General features: G+C 39.6%; 1 long non-coding RNA gene across 1 annotated transcript; it reads right to left on the bottom strand.

Annotated features, from left to right (window-relative positions):
* Positions 1 to 6,346: 6,346 nt before the first annotated feature.
* Positions 6,347 to 9,055, bottom strand: LOC129379648 (uncharacterized). Its single transcript, XR_008608219.1, has 2 exons — positions 8,079 to 9,055; positions 6,347 to 7,987 (listed from the first exon to the last, which is right to left on the bottom strand). It is a non-coding gene; the product is annotated as an uncharacterized LOC129379648 (long non-coding RNA).
* Positions 9,056 to 9,599: the final 544 nt, after the last annotated feature.

The following is a 9,599-nucleotide window of genomic DNA, read 5'->3' as shown; positions in this document are numbered from 1 at the left end:
CCTTCTGTCAGAGAAACTCTCTCACTGTTGAACAGATAGTTCAGTCTCTACAATCTATTTCTTGGTGAAACGATTCTGATTGAGTCCTTGGAAACTTTTTCTTCTTCCAGTCCTTTGAAGATGGAAGCTGGGATTATTCCAGGATTATTCCAGGATCCACATGTTTTTCAGTTTGTTTTCTTGTCATAGCTTCACTCTATCATGAGATGCTGGTATACTGGTGGTGAAGCAGCAGGCAGAAAACCCAGGATATAGTTAAATGATGGTTTTAATAGTAAAAATAGTCCAAGTGGAAACACAAAAACAGGCAGCATGGCTGAGCTGAAGCCAGGGCTCAACGCCGTTAGCAACTGTTCATCCTGGTGGACAGAAGAACAGGCTTGACAAAATGACGTGAAGAACGATGAGGACCCGATGAGGAACAAAGGACAACCGTGGGATTAAATACACAGATGGTAATCACAGAAACGAGAAACACCTGGGAACAATCAAGGGGAAACAGGACAACGCAGAGACTGGAAGCATCACAGAAAAATAAGGACCGCTCATTTTGAAGGCTGCCTACGTTCAATAACATGAAAAAACTGCATGTTTTATATGAATTCAATTAGTACTTAATACTCTTTACACAAAGTGAAAGTACAAATGTAATGTTTTTTTCTAAATTCCTTCATTGTATGAAAAGATGGTTAGCTCTCTTTATACAGGAGAAAAACTATTTTTAAGAGAGTTGCCACTGATCAATTAATCGTTATTGATTCTAAGACCAATCATCTTTAGATTAATTCAATCAATCTGTAAAAATATAAAATAAATTAGTGGTTTTCACTGGCTATACCCAGTAATTATTCATTAAATATAACAAATTTTAAAAACACCAGTCTCTTAATGTTATTCCTTTAAAAATAAGTTTTGTTTCTAAAATGATCAAATTAAAATAAGTTACTTGTTTATTTTATAAGGATATTCTGTAAAATTGTAACAGTTTCAAATTTCACAAAAAATAATCTCATTAATCCTACATGATTAATTTTCCATTTTTATTCAACAATTAATCATTTCACCTCCAAAAACCTAATTTTTAGTTTATTCCTTGACTATTTTTTTTTATTATTCCCCAATAATTAAATCAAATTTACTGACAAAGATCCATAAGTTAAAACCTGAATCTCTAACAGGGAACATTTAATGTCCATATCTGGTTTAAAAGGCTCAAAATTAGCAGCCATGTTTAAAAATGTTGGTCATCCTGAAACCCAAGTGGCTGATGGGAAACCTGAGGGGTTAGCATGCTAATCTTTATCCCTGTATCTACACTTTAATTACTTTTTCAGTGAAATGCTGAATTTAAATACTTCATCGTGTATATTTACATAAGTCTACTCTGAGTCTAGTCAAAGTTTTTATAATGATTTATGATGTGTTCAGAGCCAATCCAAGCTAAAATTATTTCATTGTTCATAACATAAATATCATGTTTATTATAATTCAGCAAACCAAGAGATTATTCATGTGTTTTATTTACTGTCACAAAGCTTGACCTCATGACCTCGTGTGTTTTCTCCTGTAGAGGAAGTGCTGCTGCTTCTGTTTTAGCTCAAACCTGAAACAATCAACCTCCTGATGAACACAAAGTTCTGCAGAGTGTGTGTGAACACACCACTGGGTGTGTGTGTTGACCGCTGCCTTCTTGTTTTGATCACATGCAAATCAGCTGTTATGAAATGTATTTCCTGCTCCATTTCAGAAACACTTTCCCACTCAGAAGTAATTAAATACACACATTTTGAAGCGATGTTCATTTATATTTGTCAAACTGGCAGATTAAGCAAAGATCAGAGTGTTTGGTTATTGATCTCTGTTAAAAAGGGAGAGGTTTCGGGTTTTCATAACTTTAGAGCAAAGATAAACTCTGAAGGACTTTCCAGGATGTGATTACATGATCCTTACAAAAACATTTTATTCTCAGACCAAAAATAAACCATCATCCATCAGACAGGTTCTATTAAAATAATTTATTGTATATGCAGGTCAGATAAAAATCAGGTCTGGATTCACTGGGAAAATTAGCTCAGATTCTTAAAAACATGTGGTTTAATCACAGTTAGTTCATGATTTAATAAAGGGGTGTGAATATTTGCTCCATCTTATGAGTGTGTTAAGTTGTGTCATCTTTTGATTTTTTGCTCCTTTTTTGTACCAGGCGCACATGAGTGGTGGCAGCTGGTCTTTGGGCCGGGTCAGGATCTGGTAAAGCAGTTTGGACATCCTGAAAAAGTTTGGGATGTTTGACCGATTGTATGACAGGAAACCGGCTCAGCTCACTTACAATGTTTGGAGGTTTGTCTTTGAGTGGCTGGACAGGAGCTATTTCAGCTGGATTATTAGATGTAGCATGAATTTTTTGAGTAAATTTTAAGTTAGGTAGATTTTGATAAGGATTCAAACTAAAACCACTGCTGACTCTCTGAACTTATATAAATTACTAAAGAGGGCCTTTAGAAGGGGAGTGTGTGTACCAGCGGATAGGTCAGAGGTCGAGGGGATCTCCCTGTTCACCGGAAGAGTCAAATTCTTTGGTGTTTGTTTAGGAGTTCAGTAAAATAATAAAACCTTTAGAAAACAATTCTTCTAGAAGTATAATCAAATGTATTAAGATATTTCCTTTAACAGCATGTTCTGAACTAGTTAGTGTCTAACCAAACTTATACTCCAAACACTAGCTACTTCCCTTTTGATATTCTTATTTTTCCTCCTGGTTCCTGTTTTTGGTCTGCTCTGGCTCCCTGTGAGTTTTCTGGCAGTTTTCAGGTTTCAAAACATATGATCCATACTCCCAAATTCTGTCTGCATTTGTTCTCTCTGCTGCTTGATATGACTCTGACTTTAAATTCAGGTTGATGATTGAAATGAAATCAGGGTTTCAACCTGGATCAGCAGAACCTCCTCAGCTGATCCTGGTTTTAACCAGAGACTGTCCTCACTCTGCTCACAACACTAACATCATGATCAATGATTATATACAAACTACCGTTTAGTTCAATTTTTCTGATTATTTTCTGTTTCAGTTTATAGTCTGATCCGTTACTGCAGAATGAATAAAGCAGCTGTCCTGTTTTCTGGACTCATTTCTTGTCATGATTCCCATTACTTTCATCAAAACTTATTTTCTTCCTCATCAAGATTTTATTGTCTGGTTTCACTTCAGACAAAACTTCTGCTTATGCTGCTTCGAAAGAAGGAACTAAAAACCATGTGAGTTGTGGTATCATCAGTCACAAAATACCTGACATTTACTTTCAGTTTGAAAGTCAGTCTATTCAGATGTTCTTCAACTTTCTGATCGTTTGAACAAACTGTAAGTTTGCTTTGTTTCCTACTTAAACTTTGTCTTCAGGAGCTTTGCTGTTTGTTTTTGCTCTGAAGTTTGGAGAACAGATTCACTTTTGATTTCAGCTCAAAGTTTCATCTCTTCCTTGTAAAGGTTAATTGTCAGGATTATTGAATTAGTGATGAACTGCAAACAAAATGAACAGCTGATGTTTCTTTGATTTTTTTCTCTGAACAATCAGCTTCATATGTCTATAACCTTAATTCAAGAGTAACAGATTAAGCCAGCATTTTTCAGATATCCTGGCTTCATAAAGCCTTGATTTTTTTTCACAAAAACAGCAGCACATAGGTTACTGTGGCAATTTATCCTGTGTAACTTGCTAGCTCCAAATCACGCTAACATCCATAATTAGTTTAGCCTCATGCCTCACATCTATCAGAAACCAGTGTGTTTGTCATTGCGTCCACCTTCTTATGTGCATGTTTGGGTCTTAGCGTCATAATGTAATGTTTTGATTTTTGATTCTATGTAGCATGACTGTTTTTGATTATGTAAATCACTTTGAAATGCCTTGCTGCTGAATTGTGTTATACAAATAAAATTTGATTGATTGATTTTGATTAATAATTTGATTTGGAAAATTGTGGATCATTTATTTTTGGATTAACTGTTAAGTTTCCCATCAGCCTTAAAGTTTTACTGTTAACATTTCAGTGGCATCTCAAGACAGCCAAACTAATTATCAGTCTCGCCGAGCTGAGTTTGCAACTTCTCCAAGGTCTGTTCCTTCTTACCAACCAGTTTCAGGAACTGCAACTGAGCTGTGGTTGTCCACAAGAACTGCTTCCTGTTCGGTTCTGCTCTCATAGCATCTGAGTCTGCGTGTTCACAGCAAGGTATTTCATTGTCCAAACCTGGCAGCCTCTGAAACATCAGAAAAGCTGCCAATATTTACCAAATTGCGGAGTTGTCCGCTGACCACTACCTGCTGGTGAGTTGGCTCCGGTGGTGGGGGAGGATGCGCTCAGACCTGAAAGGCCCAAACGTGTTGTGAGGGTCTGTTGGGAATGTCTGGCACAGTCTCCTGTGAGTCAGAGCTTGAACTCCCATCTCCTGCAGAGCAATGAACACGTTCCCAGAGAGGTAGGGGACATTGGGTCTGAGTGGATCATGTTCTGTGCCTCCATTGTTAAGGCAGATTATCAGAACTGTTGCTGCAAAATTGTTGGTGCCTGTCGTGGCAGCAACCCTCAAACCTGTTAGTGGACACCTATGTCAGGCTGAAGGAGTCCTATTGGGCCTTTTTGGCCTACGGGATTCCAGAAGGAGTACCGGCAATCGAAGCGGCATGCAGCTTGGGTGATTGCTGAGGCAAAAACTCGGGTGTGGGAGGAGTTCGGAGAGGCCATGGAGAAAGACTTCTGCATGGCTTCGAGGCAATTCTGGTCCATGAACCAGCATTACAGGAGGGGGAAGCAGAACAGCACCAACACTGTTTATAGTGGAGATGGTGTACTGCTGACCTCGACTCGGGACATTGTGGGCCGATGGGCAGAATACTTTGAAGATCTCCTCAATAATACCAACATGCTTTCCATTAAGGAAGCTGGGGATTCTGGGTCAGACTCTCCTATCACTGACAATGAGGTAGCCAAGGCGGTTAAAGAGCTCTTCCTGTGTGACTGATGTCACAGTCTGGTCCACATTGCCGGAAGTAGTGGACCACTACTCGGTTTGAAGCCGAGTGTGAAGTGGCCAGGATGAAGACCCCGGATAAGCAAAAGAGAATGGATGGATGGACGGACGGATGATATGCTTCAATTTTTCACAATTCTCCATTTTGAAACATATAAAAATTTATTTGTTTGATGTAAGGTATAGAGTATACAATTTATCCATTATAGTATCAGTGTAACTGTGATTTATCTCATGGTCTCAAAGAAATCTGAATGAGCATTCATCTGATTTATTTAGGCCTGGCTCAATATAGTCATACTTCCTGAGATAGGTTTGGACTTTGTGAAACAGAAAAAACTACAATGTACAGATGCTGCTATGTCAAGCCTGGCTTTATCTCTTATTCTAGATTTCTGAATCCTAGTTTCATGAAAGAGTTCTCATGTCTCTACAATTAAATTCATACACAACAATTTCCTGCCACTTCCTTTAAAATAAAATATTATTGTTAAAATGTGTTTTATTCAGTCAGTCATTAAATATTTATGGAGCACATGTTCAGTTCTTGATGTTCAGTCAGGTTGAATCAGTGAATGTAAATGTTGCTCCATGTCTCCATCTAGTGGACTGATAGTAGAAGTGCAGCAGCTGATGGCAGCTTCCTCTGCCTCTCTGCTGTCTGACTGCATTCACCTGACACTGATATGAAGCAGAGAAGAAGAGCCAATCAGAGGAGGAGCAGCTGATCTTTTTCCAGCACTAATGATGTAAAGGATGATCAGAGTTGATGTGCAGATGAATGATGTGTGTTTCCTCTGCAGGTGAAGCTAGAAAGTGTGTGAGCTGATGTGGATTCAGCAGCATGGATCAGTGTGAGGACAGAGAGGAGGGAGTCCCTCCCTCTAAAACCACTCTGTGTGGGGAAGATGAGAGCCAGAGCAAAGGTCAGAGGTGAGGTCACCATCTCTAACTGTCCACAGCCCTTTTCACACAGCGTTCACTATATCAGGCCAGAACAGACGTGGTGATGAAGCTGCTGCTGCTCCTCTTTGCTGATTAAGTTTTAATCATCATGTTTCTGTCAGGATCCATCAGAGACTCAAACCAGAACCAGAACCAGAACCCAGCTGTGTCTCCTTTAAGAGCGACAGGTCAAAGCGTCATCCCATTCACTTTAAATCTCCTGGATCTCCACCATCAGAGAGGTGAGATGTTTCTAATTGCTGTACCAGTAAAAACTCAGATGTTCCTAGTTTTATTTATTTATTTATCTAAGTTATGCCCTGTTAGGTATTTTCCTTGAACCTACAATAAAATAACCACAGACAACGTATATGAATTAAATATGGTCAGGCTTCTGCAGAAGGAGAAATCCCGATCAACAGCTCCTCCGGGCTGGTCAATAGAGAGTTCTGATCTGCTTTCACGTGAGCTCCCTCTTTATTGTCAAAGCATCAAACAACAGAGGTCGTAAAACATTTAACATAAACAGACCAACAACTCAGTTCCAGGTGTGATATCTAATTTACAATCTGAGCCCAGTTCAGCTCTGGGTCAAACTGTCACCTAAGACCGGGTAGATAAACACCAGAGAAAACTTTAGGGTCTGAGAACCATAAAGTTTTACTATCTCGCATGAAGACAGTCATAACCTCCAGGTCAGTTTATACTAAATCACAATAATACTTTAGACTGAATATAAACTAAAGTAACAGCAAAATGATAATAATAAAAAATATCTAACATTCCCCCCTTTTTATCATTTTACTATGTGTATAAACTGCTATGCAGAAGCCAAATATAGAAAAGAAAATAAAAGAAAATAATAAAAACTAATCTAAACACAGAGAATACATAATGAATAAAAGTTATATAATGAAATACATGAAAAAACAAAGAATAAACAGTAAAAAATCAAATGCAGTTTTCTCATCCTAAACATCACTTGTTCCCACATTTTCGGTGTTGGAGTCATTCAGCAAATGAATTCATCTGTTTATTGATTACAGAAATTCATGATTGTTCAGAAAATCGTCAGAAACTTGGAACAAGTCATCTTCAGTTGTTTCATAAGATGCCTTTGTCAGCTGATAGTTGATAACAGTCGTATTAATTGTTTTATACATCATATTTCGTAGACAAGGAATAATGCAACCCGTAAATAGGCAGAACAGAATTAACACAATCAGAATAGGTGTCACAAGCTTTAACAGCAAGGACCACCATGGTCCAGCAGTGAGCCATGAAAACAAATCAAAAGAGGATGAGCCGCGTGTTCCACTTTCCACATACTGTTTTAAATCTTCTAGCTCGTATAGAGCGTCAGAAATAATTCCTCCATTTCCTGTTTCATCAGGCACAAAAGTACAGCACGTTGGGCCAATGATTTTGCAGACCCCTCCCTGAGGGGCAGTGAGAAAGTCCAGGACAACACGGTTTTGCATAACCATGTTTCTCAGTTCAGTCAGTTCTTTCATGGTGCCATTGGCCAGCTGGTATGTGATGTTGATCAGTCGTAATAATCCGTACCTGTTTATCTCAAACATGGTATCAAATCTCTCCTAGACCAACCCACGGAAAAAGACCTTGCATGAATTTTTTCTCCGCCGTTCCAAATCCTGAATTCCCATGGAACTCCAGTATGTATTGTTAGGCCTCCCCATCTTTTGACCTCTGACATAGCTGTTCGCTTGGAGCGGGTGTGTAGATCATTTTGTGCTTTCCAGTCTGCTAATATCTGAGAGCCATAATCTCCTGGCATTATGGCGCTACACAGTGTTGTCATCTGTCTCCTCTTAGTCTTATGCGTGATGTTGAAACTCCTCTCCTGAAGCAGGTTGTGACAATCTGGGTTTTCCTTCCAGACTTTGCAGTGTGGAGTCGCCCTTTGACCCCTGCAGGCTGTGCAGTCGATGAAATCCTGTGTCGGTTCGCAGTAGGTGTAAACTCTGTTACACAAGTGCCAGGGCAACGTCCCTAGAACAACATGTCCATTATTATACACACAGTTCCTCAGAGATCCTGGTTTGGCTCCTGCCAACGAAATGATCTCTAGTATTTTCCATACAGTTTGTTGAGATGACGAAAAGGAAGTACATCGTCTGCCAGTGAACAATTTAAAAATTGAAACAGTCCTTGCACTGCCTCTCCCATCCGGAGGTCAGCAGAATAGTCCTTCTCACGTGGTCTGTCTCCCCTTGGTGGTGGGATGCGCCGCGGTCTGGTGCTTAGAACATAGAGACACATCTGTTTGTCGTCAGCAATGTTACCTGGTCGGAGACCTGAGTTGTGTATGGAAACTGGCAGTTGCGCACACACGTAGCAGTTCACAGCATGTCCCTCATAAGCAGTTCTGTTCATCAGTTTTCAGCCAAAGATTGGTACTGTAGTCATGTGGGTGGAACTCAGGCTCGTTTCCTTCACCAAACATCAAACATACAACAGTCACAGCGCAGCAAAAAGTCCATCTGTCATATGGAGTCCCCATTGCTGCTCGACGTATAGAGATGTCAGAACCCCCAAACTAAAGGAGTGAGAATCTTAGCGTTTCTTCACCGGGTTTGAGACGAACTACAACTATAATGTAGCTCCCCTTTGTAGCCCGGAAGCTCTCAAAAGAGCTCTCCTTCCTCTCTACTCCAACTTTAGGGGTTTAACACTCTCTGCAGCTTACAGTGACTGAGATGTATCCAGCTGGGTCTTTCAGCAATCTTTACAGCTGTTGACTTTTATGTAGACCCAGTCACCTGGCTCGATCGGAGCGGCCTCCTGTGCAGGAAGAGAATCAAAAAGGCAGTAAATTTGCACTGGACACCTCCTTCAGTTTAAGGGTCCTGATCATATAATCTGCTAATGTCTGTTCTTCATCAGCTTTTTGTAAGTCTGGAGCAAACAGAGGCAATCTGTAAGCTCTCCCATGAATTATTTCAAAAGGTGTTAGACCATCAGCTGTCGGGGTGATCCTCATATAGAGTTTCACCAAATCTAACCATTCTGGCCAGAGCCGGCTAGTGTCTGCCGTGCATTTTCTTAATCTGCTTTTCACAGTACTATTTCACAGTTAGCGCGATGCCATGTGTTGGGATAATAGTTTTACAAATAGCCTTAGCTACTGTCAAAGCATCTGCATGCTTTGCTAGAACTATTTCAACCCATTTAGGAAAAGCATCAATCATCACTAGACAATATTTATATGACCCACTTTGTGAAAGTTCAATAAAATCCATATGCATGGTTTGACATGGATAAGATGGTTTTGGGAACCTGCCTCGTTTGGGCCTTATGTTTCCCTGAGACTTATGTCTAGCACATATTAGACATGCCCTACAAAAATTTTTTGAATAGGAATTTAAAACCATAAAGCCATATGTTATTCCTACCATCCCCCCTGTTGAGACATGAGATTCACCATGGCTCAATATTGCTGCTGCTTTAAATAAAGATTTAGGAAGGACTGGTTTATCATTAACCTCAAAAATTTTCTCATCATTAATTTTCGCACCCTTAGTTATCCACATCCTTTTTTCAACTTGCGGTGCGTTGTCCTGCATGTCTTTAAACACTGCTTTGTCTATCATGTGTTGTTCTT

The sequence above is a fragment of the Poeciliopsis prolifica genome, unplaced genomic scaffold, assembly GCF_027474105.1.
Source record: "Poeciliopsis prolifica strain line A6 unplaced genomic scaffold, Auburn_PproV2 SCAFFOLD059, whole genome shotgun sequence".
In the NCBI taxonomy this organism is placed as follows: domain Eukaryota; kingdom Metazoa; phylum Chordata; class Actinopteri; order Cyprinodontiformes; family Poeciliidae; genus Poeciliopsis; species Poeciliopsis prolifica.
This window is presented reverse-complemented; position numbering and strand designations above follow the sequence as displayed.